Below are 16,893 nucleotides of genomic sequence, written 5' to 3'. Positions count from 1 at the left end.
AAATCAGGGCACGAAGCCATTCTTTCCACGTCTCTCCTCCAGATGCCAGGGTATCACTCATCACAGTTGTGAGTGACATTGACCCTTCTCTAAATGACCGGAAGACCAGGGAAGTTGGGAACACTTGAGAAAAAATAATTTGTAGTATAATACGATACCTAGGAAGATGTGTTATCTTCTAGGTCATTAAATCTCCTTTTTGTGCATAACAGAGAAGACCATTGGTAATGACCCTGTCATTTTGTAAAAAAATAATAGACTTACTGAAATATAATTCACATACCATACAACTCATGTATTGAAACTGTACTATGGCTTTTAGCACATACACGGTATTGTGTGACCGTCACCCCCATCGACATAGGACGAGAGCATCTTCATTACCCCGTACGCACCATCGGTCCTCCCCAGTCCCTCCCACAGCCCCCACCCCTGGCAGCCCCTCGTCTACTTTCTGTCTGTGGATTCGCCTATTCTGGACACGTCACGTCAACGGAGTCATACGGTCTGCGGTCTTTTGTGCCTGGCCCCCTTCACTGCTCTCTGATGCTCATCCACGTTGTGCCTGTAAGAGTCCTTCACCCTTGTTTATGGCTGAACAGCGCTCCATTGCGTGCGTGAACCATGTTTTGGGTATCCCTCAGCGGGCTTTTCCGCTTGGTTCTTTCCACTCCCTGTTGGGCTGTTAGGAATAACTCTGCTATGAAACATTCACGTGTAAGTTTTCGCATGGATGTATTTTTTCATTTCTCTTGATTATGTATGTAGGAATGGGAGGGCTGGGTCACGTGATCACTCAGTTCTACCTTCTGAGGAACTCCCCATTTCCCGAAGTGCTGCGTGGTTTTACCCCCCTCCCCCCACAACAGTGCATGGGGACCTCACCACCTCCTTGCCAACACTTGTTAATATCTGTCTTTTGATTCTGGCCTTCCTGGTGCGTGGGACACCGTATCTAACTCACTATGGTTTTGATTTGCATTTCCCTAATGTCTCATGATCTTGATTATCTTTTCATGTGCTTATCGGTCATTTGAGCATCTTCTTGGAGAAATACCTGGTCAGATCCCGGGCCCGTTTATTTTATTTTATTTTTAAATTTTTTTTAATCTTTATTATTTATTTTTGAGAGAGAGAGAGAGAGAGAGAGAGAGAGAATGAGCAGGGGAGGGGCAGAGAGAGAGGGAGACACAGAATCTGAAGCAGGCTCCAGGCTCTGAGCTGTCAGCACAGAGCCCAATGCGGGGCTCGAACCCACGAACTGTGAGATCATGACCCGAGCTGAAGTCGGACACTTAACCAACTGAGCCACCCAGGCGCCCCTAGGGCCCGTTTATTTTTAATGTAATTTATTGTCAAGCTGGCTAACATACAGAGTATACAGTGTGCTCTTGGTTACAGGAGTAGACTCCCGTGATTCATCACCTATATACAGCACCCAACGCTCATCCCAACAGGTGCCCTCCTCAGTTGGGCCAGTTATTAAATTGGGTTATTTATCTTTAAATTATTGGGTTGTTAGAATCCTTTGTATCTACCAGATTCCAGGTCCCTTATCAGATATGACGCGTGATTTGCAAATATCTTCTCCCACATTCTGGAGTTCTTTTCACTTTCTTGAGAATTTCCTTTGAAGCCATGAAAGCTTTTCGTTTTGAATGGGCCCAATTTATCTGTGTTCTTTGCTGCTTTCAGTGTCATATCTAAGAAGGCTCTGCCTACCCAAATTCATGATGATTTCCCACTTATTTCCTTCTCAGAGTGTTTATAGCGTTAGCATGTACGTTTGGGTCTATGATCCGTCTTGAGTGAATTTGGGGCATGTTGAGAGGAAGGGGTCCAACTTCATTCTTTTTTTTAATTTTTTTTTTTTAATGTTTATTTTATTTTTGAGACAGAGACAGAGCGCGAGCAGGGGAGGGGCAGAGAGAGGGAGGCACAGAATCTGAAACAGGCTCCAGGCTCTGAGCTGTCAGCACAGAGCCCGACGCGGGGCTCGAACCCACAAACTGTGAGATCATGACCTGAGCCGAAGTCGGACGCTTAACCGACCGAGCCACCCAGGCGCCCCTAACTTCATTCTTTTGAATGTGCACATCCTGTTGTCCCACCGCACTTGTTGGAAAGACCCTGTCATTTTAAATATGAGGCAAGGAAGCAGACTTCTAGATGATTCTCATAAAATGTCAAAGGAAGAGAATATGGGTCTGAAGCAGGAGCCGTACCGCAGTCGTCAGTCTTTTCACCCCTCGTGGTAAATCTGGGGCGTTGGAAAAACAGTGTAAGAAACTTGACACCAATTAACCCGTCTCTTTGCTGGTCTGAACCTTTGCTTTTCTAGACCTGTGAGTGTGCTACTTACGGCCCCCCACGGACGGACTGACAGATCCTCGCAGTTGAAGCAGGGAGAGCTTGGATTCATTCTGACTTTCCACGTTCGCTGTCTTTCTTCTCCACGGTGTCTCCTTCCCGGAAACTGCCTCCTTTTCTTCTTCGGTTTGCCTACAGCCTCATCAAGGGATCAAGCTGGTCACGAGCTGGATTCGCAGTTGTAAGTATTGTCACTTCAGTGACTTACGTGGGGGAAACTGGGACACCCAGGATTAGACAGACGCCGCCCACAGCTGATGGGAGAGCCTGGCCAGTTCCCCTCCACAGGAAGTGCGGGTCTGTCTTGACGACTGTCCCTGACAGTTGGCAGTCCTTACTACGGACAAAATTGTGTGTTTGTTTGTTTGTTTGTTTGTTTTAATATTCACATATTTTTTTAAAAGGTCGACCTGGAAAGTTTATACTTCAAAACTCACCTTTCATTATTATTCCATCACGCTGGAACTGACAGTGTCCTCCGCGATGCTGTCACACCCACACGTACTGTGTTCTCTTGTTTCATTTGAAGACGTCTCCCCCAGCGAGAACCCTCCTGCACCGTTGGTGGGAATGCAAACTGGTGCAGCCACTCTAGAAAACAGTGTGGAGGTTCCTCAAAAAATTAAAAATAGATCTACCCTATGACCCAGCAATAGCCCTGCTAGGAATTGACCCAAGGGATACAGGAGTGCTGAGCATAGGGGCACTCGTACCCCAATGTTTATAGCAGCACTCTCAACAATAGCCAAATCATGGGAAGAGCCCAAATGTCCATCAACTGACAAATGGATCAAGACGATGTGGTTTATATATGCAATGGAATACTACTTGGCAATGAGAAAGGATGAGATCTGGCCATTTGCAGCAACGTGGATGGAACTGGAGAGTGTGATGCTAAGCGAAATAAGTCAGGCAGAGAAAGACAGATACCATATGTTTTCACTCATATGTGGATCCTGGGAAACTTAACAGAAGACCATGGCGGAAGCAAAGGGGGAAGCAGTTACAGAGAGGGAGGGAGGCAAACCTTAAGAGACTCTTAAATACTGAGAACAAACTGAGGGTTGATGGGGGTGGGGGAGAGGGAAAAGGGGGTGATGGGCGCTAAAGAGGGCACTTATTGGGGTGAGCACTGGGTGTTGTATGGAAACCAATTGGACAATAAATTATATATATATATATATATTTTTAAAGAAAGACTTCTCCCCCAACGTCTCCGTGAAAGTTGTCTCTTCAGGTTGTGGAAATATTGTCTACAAATGTTTATTTCTTTGAAGCAAGGGAAAAGCCGACTCTAAATATTCTGCAACATATAATGGTACATCCGTATAATTGAATCCTGCATCTGTTCTATTTTTTATATGGAATGATGTCACGACACCAGGCGGAAGGGGAAAAGCAAGCTGTAGACCAATATGTGTTTTAAGATCTCCTTTTTGTAAACTTCACACATACGCATACATATACCTGTTTGTAGTAAGGTCTGCGGCCAACGGGGTTACTGCCGGGGGTTGAAATTTGCATAAAGGAGACAGTGAGGAGATTTTCTTTTTATTGTATGTATTTACATATGTTCAACTATTTTATTTAAAATAAGCAAGTTTTACTTCTACAATTAAAAAGTAAGACATTTTTTAAAGGACACAACTCCATAAAACCATCTAATCTAGTGTCCTTTTAAATCAAAGATCTAGATCTCTTTTCAGACTTTTCTGCGATTATTTGTATATTTAAGGTAACGACTTATTCTTCAAGCCAATTTTGGCAATTTATACCCTTAAAAATATTTAGGAAAAATATTTCTTTTGGATTGCTAAATGTATTGATATAAACACATTATTCCTTTGTAATAAAAATATACTTTCATTTATTTCTAATTTATTTCTAATTGTTGATTTTGTATATTCCCTTTCTGTCTCTTGATTAGAACTGAAAAAGTTTATCTGATGATTTTTTTTTTTTAGTTTTACTATTCAACTCCATTATTGATGATTATTTTTTATCTATTTCATGGATTGTGTTTGACGTTTACTGTTTCCTTTCTTCTACCTTCTTTGGATTGATTTCATTTCACTTTTATTTTTGGTAGCTTTCTGTGTTGAAACCTTGGTTCGTGCATCTTATAATAAATGTATTCCTGCTTAAGATTCCTTCTCTGTCAGCTGCATCATACTTCGACAAGATCCCACATATTTGATGGGTAGATACCTCATTTCTTTTTTATCTAAACAGTAACTTCCGGTTTGTTTTTCTCTTAAAGTCTGAAATTTGTTCTTACAAAAGATCTTTTAAAATTTAAGATAGTTTCCATTTTTACTCCATTTGTTATTATTTTTTTCCAGTAGGTGGTTGACTATCTCTGTATTGTAAATTGCTGATTGTTTGCACCGTGGTTCAGAATAACGCCTTTATATTTCTGCACTTTGTAGCTTTTGTTCATTTGTGTTTTTGTTTTCTTTTCACAAGGACTGTTTCCAGAAAAGGCTCTGTTCTGTCTTCTACAGTCTTCCATATTTTGTTAGCTCAACTGTACTGACTGTGTTAGTCCCGACTACATTTACTTAAACCCATCATTTCTGTTAGAGGTATGTTAAATCCCTTACTAGACCTGATGATTTGTCTATTTTCCTCATATTTATTAGCGCTTGCTTTATATGTTTGGAAGCTATGTTGTTAGGTACATATATGTCCATGACTAATCTTCTTGTAACTTATATCAGTTCGGAATACCCTTTTATCTCTTCTCATTGTGACTTCTATTTCGTCTGTTGTTTCTAGGGTTACGTTGTATTTATTTTTATTAGTATTTTTTTAAACACATTTTTCTCTTTCTGATTTCTTTTCTTAGCTTTAACTCGTCAATTTTGAGCACACATATCGAACCTTTCTTTCTGTCACTATCCAGTATTCTTTTTCCCACCCGGCACAAACAAAACCTCCCATGCTTCCTTCTAGCTCCTTCGGTCTTGGGATGTAGTTAGTTACCGCTACGCGTCTTATGACCAACACTTATTAAAACGCAGTGATTTCTCCTGGCTTCTTTGCTCTCTCCCTGGTCTTCTTCTTCTTTTTTTTAATTTATATTTTACTTCCAGTTTTCCTTAGTCTGGGTTTCAAAAGAATTCCAGGCCCTGAGGTCGTCCAAACTTGATGCGAGGAAAACATAAAGTTCTAATTGTACATTTGGAGGGGATTTTGTAAGTGAGGCAGCAGATGTGAAGTGAGAGCCGACGTCTAGAAGGGGCATCAGGATGGGTCTTGGGCCCGGAGAATAGGATGGGTCCCAACAACAGAGCAAAGGCCAGTGATTTCCGACATCCAGGGTGCTTAGCAGCGGCCTTCCAACAAAAGGTCGGGTAAAAACTCCTGCTCAGAGGCTGGGAGCCTGGCTTATGCGTGCACGGGCTGACCGGCACCCTGAGCATTAACCTCTTTGTAGGTTGTGGTCAGTCAGGTGGCTGCACCAGCCAGGAGTAGAAAGAGCCTGGGGCTTGGCGGCCGCTGCGTGTGCCTCGTTCTCCAGACCTGTCTGCATTTCTTCAGATACCTTTGCATCCGTGTTACACACACTCACATCGCTCCCACCTTCAATCAAACGGCAATGATACAAAGACCTCTGCCTCAACCCCAAGGCCCGTGCAGGTGGGACTGATGGCAGGCTAGGCTCACCCCCGACCTGTCCCGGCCGAGGCGGTCGGCCTGCTGCCCCCGGCGTTCCTCGGAAGCTCTGTCCTGAGGTCCCTGCGGCAGTCTGTGGCTGGATCCGGTGACGTGCTGCAGGATCTGACCCCTTGGCCACTTCGGCCTTCGGGTGAGCCTCTCCCCTCCACGACAACGCTCCTACCTCCCTCTCTGTGCTCCCCTGCCTGCTTTGGACACCTCCCTGCTTCTGCCCAGAGGGGAGATGCTCTTCAGGTGCAGCGGGATCTGACCTCTTAATTCTCTTCACTGAGGCCAGGCGATCTCTAAAGACGTATTTGATTCTGTCCGTCCCCGGTTTCAAACACTCTCGGTGGCCCCTGCAGGCGGCCCACCTTCTTTCCGCAGCGCTGCGGTTCTCTGTTCCAGGCCGGTTCTCTGCCACTCACTGGGTCCCCGGACCAGTGAGGACCGTGGCAGAGCCAAGAACCCCTTCAGAAACAGACTGAGGTTGCTTTCGAGGGAAAGAAGCCGAAATCCCTGACTTGAAGGCAAAAACCAAGAGGGAAATTTACTAGCATAAGGCACCTGCGCCAAGCGGTGGCGTCCTGCTCCTGCCGGGTGGGAGACGGCCCCCGGTCCTGCCGTCCCAAACGGCCACCGCTCCAAGTGACTGCCCTCCAGGACACGTAGGAGAGCCAGGTGTCCACCTCCCATTCCTTTTCTCCACAGGAAGACCCTTGGCGAGCAGGGCACAGATGTGCCAAAGCCTGGTAAGCACCTTGCAGCCCGAGGAGTGTCCTCGTGGTGCAGACTCAGAGCCTGGCTCAGTACTCATGGCAAATATGAATCTAGCACACATTTGCTGAAGGAACGAACAACTCCATCTCTGCTCGGCTAACGTGTTTAATATATATTATAATTGCGATAGCGTCAAACGCCATAACGTAAGTTAAAAGTTACCATGCTGGGTTTTATGACTTGCCTGTGCTGTTACTGATACTACGTGCACTTAAAGCCAGATGTTCCTTTATCCTCTTCAATATTGCTTGACAGCATTCATATTTTGGAAGCCGGTTAAGGTTATAATCACACATGCAGTTGACATTGGCTGGTAGAGTTGAGTCTATCAAGGAACTATCCCAAATCTGCGGTTCCTCGTTGGCTGCTCCATTTTGCGAGACAATGTTGGTTCTCGCAACATTGAAAGAATCACCATCCCAACTAAAATTTCTCAGTGGGTGCATACCAGGGAATTCAGAAGTGATGCAGGATGGAGCGATGATAGACACCGTTCTGCCTCAACATCTCAGAGTGGAGCGTGAGCCTCACACAACCACAGGGAAAGGTCTTCCTGTAGTGGGTGGGGTAAATGGATTTGAAGAGCTATCCTCTTAGGGGTGCCTGCCTCACTCAGCTGAAAGAGCGAGCGATTCTTGATCTCAGGGGCGTGAATTCGAGCCCCACATGGGGCATACAGATTACTAAAACTAACTAAATAAATGAATAAACTTATAAAAAGGAACTATACTGTTAGACACATGGTTCTTAAAAACATATACATTCCAAATGGTTCTGCTTCTAACCGACTGTACCACATCGGGAACATGACAACTTTGCTATGAATTTTAAACTTCTTTTTATATTATCTTTAAGTGTTTATTTTATTTATTTTTAAGAGACAAAGAGAGAGACAGAGTAAGCATGTGTGGGGAGGGGCAGAGAGCAAGAGAAAGAGAGAGACACGAAGAATCCCAAGCAGGCTCCTAGCTGTCAGTGCAGAGCCCAACATGGGGTTAAAACTCAGAAACCAAGAATGGGACGCTCAACTGACTGAGCCACCCAGGCGCTCCATTTTTTAATTTCATCTTTAAAGTTTATGTATGTTCTGTAAATTCTTCACCCAACGTGGGGCTCGAACCCGCGACCCTGACATCAGGAGTCACACGCTCTTCTGACTGAGCCAGCCAGGTGCCCCCTGAATTTGAAACTTTTAAATGGAATTAATAATTCTGAGCGATTTCACTTTGCTATTGTGAGCAGAATTAAAGCAAATGAAGGAGAAAGTATTTCCAGACACAGGAGGGGTAAGTATTGTAATTCCACGGGACCAACCTCTCCTTGTATTTCAGAAGGAACTTAATGGTTATCTGCTCTGATCGCAGCTGGTGTGGGAATACCCAGACCCACAGACAGCGGCGCCCTGGCCCCTGGAACGTTAGGTGTGACACAATGAACTCATTCATTCGACTGTTTCATTTTTTGACTTGTAAATAATCACCTAGAATCCGTTGTCCCCACCTTCATTATCCACGGCATCCTATACACATTGTCTTTGAGTCGAAACACTGGCGTATCTACACACAGAGAGAAGTAGTTGTCTTTTACTGCTTTCACGCGCCGTCCTGACACGGACAGGACCCATCGGAAACGATTGTTCTGTGAGTTTTCACCAAACAAAATGTTTTTGACTCGGTTTCTGTCTTTCTTCCCATAGGGTTAGCTAAGCAAACTTTTCACAATCCCTTCTTAGAGATGCTTGGTGTTTCCTCCCTGTTCAGTTAATCAGCACTCCAGTGGCCCTAAAATGAACAGGATATTTGCACCATTAACCTCCCGGTAATTCTGCACAGCCAGGGAGGGTGCAGTAACATTGCACAATGGCCTACAAGGGGGGAAGAGAAAGTCAGCTCTCGGTGGAGATAATGTTGCTAGAGGTTCTTCTGGGGCAGAGCTTAGTTTTTGTCGTCCTTTTTGTAGTGTAGGTGACCGAAAGAAGGTTTCCTCAAAACTTTCGATAAGGGGATACATGTAAGCACATCATCGTGTCTAAAAATTAGATGAAATTTCCCGCAAAGGTAAGAGTGGTTTAACATTAATCTCTGTAATACTTCACAAGTCCATCTTTTTTATTTATTTTCTTTAAAAAAAAGTTTTATTGTTTATTTATCTTTGAGAGAGAGAGAGAGAGAGAGAGAGAGAGAGAGAGAGAATGAGCAGGGGGAGGGGCAGAGAGAGAGGGAGACACAGAATCCGAAGCAGGCTCCAGGCTCCGAGCTGACAGCACAGAGCCCACCTCAGGGCTTGAACCCAGGACCGTGAGGTCACGACCTGAGCCCAAATCAGATGCTCAACCGACTGAGCCACCCAGGCGAGCCAAAGTCTGTCTTTTTTAATTTTGGCCTTTGTATTGTTCCAAAGAAATGTTTTCTACTATTAGAAATATTAGTGAAATGTTTTAACATTTCTTAAAGGATCCAAGATCTACAATTGAAGCTGATTATCAGTTTGCCTAAAAGTTAACTTTTCTGCTCCATCCGGATGACGTCCCGATATAAACAATTGGATAAACTCAATTGCAGCTAAAAAAAAAAAAAGAAAGAAAGAAAAAAAAGGAAAGAAAGAAGAAAGAAAGAAGCAAGAAAGAAAGAAGAAAGAAGGATGGAAGAAAGAAAGACAGATGGAAGAGAGAAAGAGAGAAAGAAGAAAGAAGAAAGAAAGAAAGAAAGAAGCAAGAAAGAAAGAAAGAAAGAAAGAAAGACGGAAGAGAGAAAGAAAGAAAGAAAGAAAGAAAGAACAAAGAAGAAAGAAGAAAGAAAGAAAGATGGAAGAAAGAAAGAAGCAAGCAAGAAAGAAGCAAGGAAGAAAGAAAGAAAGAAAGAAAGAAAGAAAGAAAGAAAGAAAGAAAGAAAAAGAAATAAAGAAGAAAGAAAGAAAGCTGAGCGGTGTGGGAGAGAGGTGGGAAACCGAAATGTCTGTCCGGTAAGTATGGGGTGATTTATTTTCTGGAAAAAAAGGGAAACAGTGAAAACGACTTCCATTTAAGGATTTATTTTTACCAATACCCTCAATTTACTGAGGTATTCTAACCCAGAAGCAAAGCGGATGAAGAAGAAGAAATCTGCCCGGCTCCTTCTGTGGGGCCGCTTCGCGCCGTGCTGCCCACAGGACAGGGACACAGGCTGAGTGGCGGCCCCTCCTCTCTGAATTTCCTGGCTTTTGTAAATTTGTCAGTCCAGCCATGAGCTTTGTTTGAACAGAGGTTGGCACTTCATGGAGGATTGTATCGTATTGTAAAGCACAGCGCAACACATCTTTCCTGTATTTATTTTACATAAAGGCTTTCTAGGAGCCAAAGGGCTTAAGCCATAGGAAATAAAGAAGTTAAGTGTGCGTACGGACCCTGCAAAGGCTTCACGTCCACACCCCAGGAGCTTCTGCGAACCCAGAAGTGCAGAGAGGCCTCGCTGGCGACAGGAGGCGAGGGTTGGTGAGCTCTGGGGCCTCCTGGGGAGAAGCCAAGTCCTGTGCCAGAAAGATCAGGGGCCCCACCGGGAACCTGACCCTGGCCCAGCAAGGAGGGGAGTGGGCAGGGCGTGCGGCTGGGTGGGGGGGAGAGCGCGGAACCCCAGCCCACGTTTCACATCGCGGCTGGAACGTCTACATCAGATCCTGAACGGAAACACTTCTCAAACATCTGTGATTTGGGGTGTGAATCCAAAACCCAGCTCGGCTTGTCCATGCCAACGACATCCCATGGAAACAAACCAAATTCTAAAAAAGAAGAAAAATCGAAGCATTCTAGACACAGCCCACATCTCAAGAGAACGAATGCAACTTGGGATAACAGTTTTGGTGCCTTTGGACATTTTGAACCACTCTTAGAGCCGAATGGGATTGTGTAGTGTTGACTTGCATTAGCAACTACGTGGTGGGAGAGACTCTGAATATTAAGAACAGACACCTGTACACTCTATTATGTTGTGAAAACAGTTGTGAGCGATTTCACTCACATTACACCCATCTTGTCTGTAATAATTCTAAGTGCGATTCCTAGTTTGCAGATAAGGTAATTCAGGTAAATTCTTAATACATTGTGGGTTGATAGTTTTACCTCCAAACTACAGTGAGGAACACTGAGTATTTTGGTCGGTAAAAATAATGTTGGTATGAAAAAATAATGTCAGGAATTTACTCCATTCCATTCCATCATCACTGCTCTCAAGAGAGCGTTGGAGAAATTTCACTTGGGCACCAGAATTAGGACGGAATAGTTTTCTATGGAAATATGCACTTCTCATTTTATAGGTAGTGCAAATCTTGTAAAGATGATTGCGGGGTCGCCTGGGTGGCTCAGTCGGCTGAGCGTCCAACTTCGGCTCAGGCCATGATCTCACGGTCCGTGAGTTCGAGCCCCGTGTCGGGCTCTGTGCTGACAGCTCGGAGCCTGGAGCCTGCTTTAGATTCTGTGTTTCTCTCTCTCTCTCTGTCCCTCCCCTGTTCATGCTCTCGCTCTCTCTCTCAAAAATAGATAAACATTAAAAAAAAATTATGAGTGCTTCCCTCTTTGTTTCGGATGCTAGGAAACTCACTGGAAAATTCTGCCCCCTCTAAAAACCCAGAGGATCAATGTGTGCTTATCTTAAGCCCCGGTGAGCTTATCTTGACCCTGATTTCATTTTTTTCTACCCTTATTTTTAGTGATCTAATTCCTCAACTCTTATGCTATCTTTTAAAATTTCTTTATTTTTTTCTTTGAGTTTATTTATTTTGAGAGAGAGAGCCATAGTGCGAGCGGGGGAGGGGCAGAGAGTGAGGGAGACCCGGAATCCGAAGCAGGCTCCAGGCTCCTAGCCATCGGCACAGAGCCCGACACGGGGCTCGGACTCACGGACCGTGAGGTCATGCCCTGAGCCGAAGTGGGACGCTCAATCGACTGAGCCGCCCAGGTGCCCCTTGTTCACTTATTTTTAAAGATTTTTAAGTAACCCCCATGCCCAACATGGGGCTCGAACCCACAACCCTGAGATCAAGAGCCACACGCTCCAGCGACTGAGCCAGCCAGGCACCGCACATTGTCACGTGCCTCTGTACCTGAAATGTCTTTTAAAATTAAAAACATTTTATTTCTTTAAAAATTTAAAATATTAAAAAAAATTTTTTTTATCATATAAAATGCTCCAGCAGGAGGCGTGGGCGGCTCAGTCAGTTGAGTGACAGGCCACTGATTTCAGCTTAGGTCATGATCCCAGAGTCTTGGGATCGAGCCCCGAGTCGGGCTCTGTGCTGTGAAGCCTGCTTAAGACTCTCTCTCCCTCTGCCCCCTCCTCTGTTCACATGCTCTCTCTCTAAAATAAAAAAATAAAATAAAATAAAGAATAAAATAAAAAATAAAATCTTAAAAAAATTGTTTTAAATGCTTCAGCAGCCTAACATCATTTCCCCATAGCACCAGTGCCATAACCAGCATCACAAAACAAAAACACAAAAGTGTGTTTAGTGACTCAGTACAACTGAGCCGCTCAATGAGAGATCCAACTTTTTGTCTCTTTCCAAAATTCCATTTTGGCCCCCCAAGTCTAATTTGATGCCATTGGTTTAGTGTGTGTTTGGGGCACAGGAAAACACCTCCATCCATTCTAGAACCAAATGCCTGTGCACAGCCTGGCGGGGAGGCCCCAGGGTCACACCTGGTTCTGTGGTTCTGACCCGCATCTGTTAACCCACCTCAGATGCCTGATACATAACCTTCCCCGTTCCTTTTTGTCGGGCTTAATTTTTAATTTTTTGATGTCTTAATACACTTTCTCCAACTTGAGGGCAAGCAGTCTGGCTGTAAATCATAAATAAGCCATGAAAATACTACCCCAAGGGGCGCCTAGGGGGCTCAGTCGGTTAAGCAGCCGACTTCAGCTCGGGTCATGATCTCACGGTCTGTGAGTTCGAGCCCCGAGTCGGGCTCTGGGCTGACAGCTCGGAGCCTGGAGCCTGCTTCGGATTCTGTGTCTTCCTCTCTCTCTGCCCCTCCCCTGCTCGCGCTGTCTCTTTCTCTCTCAAAAATAATGAGAAACGTTAAAAAAAAGAAAAGAAAAGAAAATACTACCCCAAGAGTATTTAACTCAAATTCAGCCTCAGGTGTGTTCCACGTGGTTTCAGCTGTAATGGTTTCCATTTGAGAAGATGACTGGGCTTTCCTTCGGATTTATCCCGAAGTTAACGAGGAGACAGAGACAAGCAAAGACAGCCAGAAAGGCGATCATTTTAGGGAAGAGAAGAAAAATTTTTGAGAACTGTTTTGGTGGAGATTATCGTCACTTTGTTAGTTTATTTGGTAAAGTTCTTGCCTCCACTTATATATAACCTCTGCATCTTTATTTTTTATTTTTTTAAAAATGTTTCTTTATTCTGGGGGGAGCGCAAGTGGGGGAGGGGCAGAGAGAGAGGGGGACAGAGCGGGCTTTAAGCTGACAGCGCGAGTCACGAGATCATGACCTGAGCTGAAGTCGGACACTCAACCGAGTTGAGTCAGTCAGGGTCAGGTGGCCCTAACCTCCGCATCTTTTTTAAAGAAGACAAAATACTAACTCGCCACGTGCTACCACATGGATGGACCTCGAGGACATCACGCTGGGGGGAGTAAGCCTGACCCAAAAGGACAAACACCCGTGATCCCATGTCCATGAGGCCCCTGGAGGAGTCACATTCACCGGGACAGGAAGCAGGGTGGTGGTCCCTGGGGCTGGGGCGACGGGGTGTTGATGGGTCCGAGTTCCAGTTCTGCAAGGTGGAAGGAGTTCTGGAGACGGATGTACAAGACGTGCTGGCCACTCTGCCGAACTTCAAACGGTCAAAATGGTAGTAAATTTTATGTCATGTGTATTTTGCCACAAGTCAGCCCCCAAAACGTACCTAGCGTCCCTCATCAACAAAGCCTCCTGACCTCTGAACTGTGACAACCACTCATCCATATCCCGACCACTTCTTTCCCTATCGTCCTGCTTCTAACTCCCCCACATCTCCTAAATGCCAAATTGTACTTTCTTTCCCGCTGTCTCAGGGGACAAGTCACTTGCCATCTCTGGCGAAGCCTCTGACCGTTTCTTCCTCCTCAGTTTCATTACGAGTGTGTCTGGCCTGCCCGCAGCGAGGGAGGCCTTGCTGGTTCCCTTATTTTATTTCAGTTCTCCCCGCAAACTTTGCAACGAACACACACATGTAATCAGTCATGCCTGGTGAAACATAATGGGATTTCGGGGCGGGAAAAGTCAATGGTTTTGCTGTTGTAAGAAAGCGTGGTGTTAATAGGTCACGACGTCTCCGTTAAGTAATTAACATAGTGTAGGGATTACGAGAAAAGGTAATAAACACAGTCCCTCTTCTAACGCGGAGAATCTCCCACGAGAGGAGTCCTTCCTGACTTTGTCTTCCCTTAAATGAATCCTGCTCCGTGGACTCCTTCCTTTCATCCTTCAAACTATTAAGAACCACATCTGTGGAATTCGGCATCAGCTATTCAGCTGCCAGCTGTTGCCGAAAGTCTTTACTTAACTTGAAATTAAGAACAGATTTGAGGGCCCTCTACCTGCTGTGAGGTCCTGATGTAGTTACCGAAAACCGCAAACGGTAAGAAAATGCGGCTGCCAATCTCAACGGTTAGTGTGTTTTCTGCGCTACTTTGGCCACAATCGCAAACCTGCACGAACTCTATGTCCCCACACCATTAACGATACCTAGGTCGTTAACCAAAATGGATGCATGAGGATCAGGAACAGAAAATCTGTGTTGCAATAAGACTAGTATCATGGGTCATTGGGAGCTTGCCTCTGACAGATGGTGGGGAACGTTGATTCCCTGGGAAATCGCGGAAGATGAACGAGACATTCTCCGTATCATACCTATGGGTACATGTTGCACAGAATCTTGGAGAGATACTTTGCTGATTATTAAGCTATCTGAAAATTCAGATGTGGCTCCGTGTAGACAGCATCTTCAGACTGGGGCATCGAGGAGAGATGAAGAGATCTTCACAAAAGTCTCCCGACAACATGCGGGTCTCCACCATGACTCTCTAAGCCTAGAGTACAGCCATTTCGGCCCTAAATTGTCCTGAATGTAAAAAACCCAACAAGAGAAAGCTACTTAGTGAGAAGTTACCGTGGCATAAACATGGGACAATCTGGACATAGATCAATTAGAGGCGGATGTGTGTACGTGTGTTTATAAGAAACGCATATTATCTATTTCATTACTAGAGTTTATCACCTTCAAGAAAATAAATCTTAAAAAGCAGAACTAAGATAGTTTCCTACACCAAGGTTAAACACATTCTGTCAGTTACCTCCAGATTCAAGCCGTCTGAAACCATTTTGTAGAAGACTATTTAAAATAAAAAAAAAAATGGGGCACCCGGGTGGCTCAGTCGGTTAAGCGTCCGACTTCAGCTCAGGTCATGATCTCTCAATTTGAGGGTCTGAGCCCCGCGTCAGGCTCTGTGCTGACAGCTCAGAGCCTGGAGCCTGCTTGGGATTCTGTGTCTCCCTCCGTCTCTCTGCCCCTCCCCTGCTCTTGCTCTGTCTCTCAAAAATAAATAAACATTAAAAAAATTAAAAAAAATATATAATCACAACTTTGCCCCTCTTCCACACAGGGGATCAGCATATGTTAAATTCCATGCCGATAGGCCGGTTTCCCTTCCTCCATAATCTAAATACAGTGTATTTTCTCAGTGTCTGGTTCTGTGAGGAAAAAAAAAAAAAAAAAAAAAGACTTCAGAAAAAAACATCAAGTTAGGATTGGGGTAATGTTTCTGAAACTCTCAGTGATTAAACAAACGACCGACTTTCATTTATACGTGAAATTGTTACCTATAACACACGATAGAACAGCTGTACTGTTCCTAAAACAGTCTGTATACCTTGGAATACTTGTGGACGGTTTAACTAAAACATACCCCTAATCCACTCTTAAATCTGTGAAATCTAAGTTAGTTCAAAGAGCTAAAAATTACCTTTAGATTTAGGTGCATCCTGTCCTCCTTTCTCAGATATAATTTAGAATATAGGATATAAATTCACACAGAGATAGAATTAACATTAAATATTTACTAATAAGTGATGCACTTAAATTTTTGAGCATGCATATTTAATACATATTTTTTAGTTTGTCTTGGATTTCATACCTTAGGGACTTTCACTTCCAGCTTTCAGACAGACAAGGCCTTTTCTGGGGTTCTTTTTGTTTCTTATCCTTAGCTAGTCTTTAACGGAACACTCCAGAACCTCTCTGATCCAAATGGCCACCCATCACGCTGCTGCATAAGCTACACAGACCAGCTGCTGAACGCTGTTTCGTTAAAATACCATTTTCCTTACCTTGAAGGGACAGAGTCCCAAATAATTCATTAGACAATCACAGGAGAAAATGTGTTTTCTTTTCCATCTATTTCATCAACCAGAATTATTGTCAGTTATAAAATTGTAGATAGCCAAATATCTAGTCAACCAACCATCAATCCATTAATATCGCTGACTCTTCTCCACCCAAATATTGTCCTGTGACATTTCAAATGAGGTGAACCTCTTCAGAAGGATTTCAGGGATTTGTATTTTGTGCAGGAAGCATGTCCCCAATCTTTAAGGGCAACTTTAAATATTTGAAGATATCATTAAACACTTGAAATTTTAGCCATGCTAAATACGTTGTAGAAGTAGTATGGGAACTTTTACAAAATATTTTATTTTCATACCCTCCCTCCCCCCGAATAAGGTAATAGCACACCCCCAAACGAACAACGATCAGTGACGTGGTGTACAAATAATGTCAACACGTCTCGCCTGCCACAAACAGCACCCTCACAAGCAGCAAACTCTGCTGGCCCTCAAGCTGCTGTTTTTCCAGAGTGTAACCTTGCCCGTCTCTCGAATTACATTCTCAGATTCTGCATGCATTGTGGAGACACGGAGAAAGGAAATCTTTAAAAGCACAGTATGATTGTAGAACCAGCAGAGCCCTGAGTGAAATCACATGTGGGTGATAAGCAGGCTCCAGAAGGGAGGTGAGTCATGGAAATCACAATTTTACGTGGAGGGAGGACTTTGGAAGGTT

Source organism: Felis catus, chromosome D3 (genome assembly GCF_018350175.1).
Source record: "Felis catus isolate Fca126 chromosome D3, F.catus_Fca126_mat1.0, whole genome shotgun sequence".
Taxonomy (NCBI): domain Eukaryota; kingdom Metazoa; phylum Chordata; class Mammalia; order Carnivora; family Felidae; genus Felis; species Felis catus.
This window is presented reverse-complemented; position numbering follows the sequence as displayed.